Here is a 1,235-nt window from a genome sequence, read left to right on the forward strand (position 1 = left end):
ACTTACCCGAGTACTTCAACTTTGGAGTACGTGTGCAGTTAACACGACATTTCGCTCTCGGATTGTACGCCCCCCCTCCCGTACACACACACACACACACACACACACACGCACACACACACACACACACACACACACGCACGCACACGCCCAAAACCTGGAACAGCGCTGCAATTATTTAGCTTTATTACGAAGAAGTGAGATGATCAAAGAAGAACTGTACACCTGATGCTTTACAAAGTACATTTAAACCATCAGCTGTTTATTTGTCCCATTAGTCATGTGCCGGTTTCAGTTATTAAGCATCATCTAGGATGTAAGGGCCACCGGCCTTGCCGCAGTGGTAACACCGGTTCCCGTCAGATCACCGAAGTTAAGCGCTGTCTGGCTGGACTGGAACTTGGATGGATGACCATCCGGTCTGCCGAGTGCTGTTGGCAAGCGAAGTGCACTCAGCCCTTGTGAGGCAAACTGAGGAGCTACTTGACTGAGAAGTAGCGGCTCTGGTCTCGGAAACTGACATACGGCCGGGAGAGCGTTGTGCTGACCATATGCCCCTCCATATCCCCATCCAGTGACGTCTGCGGGCTGAGGATGACACGGCGGCCGATCGGTACCGTTGGGCCTTCTATGGCCTGTTCGGTGTTTTAGGATGTAAGGTACAACCGATTAGTTACAAGCATCCCATATTGCTTTGAAGCTGTACAGTATCGAAATTATCCAGTGAAATTGTACCAACACTTGACATAATTCGTCTTATACTGACAATCATATCTCGTGTCACACAGACAGACATCACAGTATGTCAGTCTATACTTCTTGCTCCGGCACAGAGCAGTGTTTGGCGCAGGGTACTAGGTATTACATACCAATATGTCAAACTGCTGGTGATGGTCGAGTCTGTTGTTTAATCAGCATAAACGAGTTTCTGTTGGATGGAATGAACTTCAAAACATTTCTTGACATCCCTTCACGTAAAGGGATTCTGGCCTGGAGAATCAAAAATCTGCCTTACAACGGAATAGAAATTGTTTTAAAAAAAATGGGTCAAATGGCTCTGAGCACTATGGGACTTAACATCTGAGGTCATCATTCCCCTAGAACTTTTTTTTTAAATTCTTTATTCAAACCAGTAATAATATCATACATGATAACCCACCACCTCATACATTAGTGGGTCTTGAGATCTACAATACATTCAATAATGTTTAGCAGCATTTACTAATTCAAATTTT

The 1,235-nt window shown here is 45.0% G+C and overlaps 1 pseudogene; it reads left to right on the top strand.

The window, feature by feature from the left end:
- Window positions 1-322: 322 nt before the first annotated feature.
- On the top strand, window positions 323-440 carry LOC126475772 (5S ribosomal RNA; annotated as a pseudogene).
- The last annotated feature ends 795 nt before the right edge of the window (window positions 441-1,235 follow it).

Source organism: Schistocerca serialis, chromosome 4 (genome assembly GCF_023864345.2).
Source record: "Schistocerca serialis cubense isolate TAMUIC-IGC-003099 chromosome 4, iqSchSeri2.2, whole genome shotgun sequence".
NCBI classification, from domain to species: domain Eukaryota; kingdom Metazoa; phylum Arthropoda; class Insecta; order Orthoptera; family Acrididae; genus Schistocerca; species Schistocerca serialis.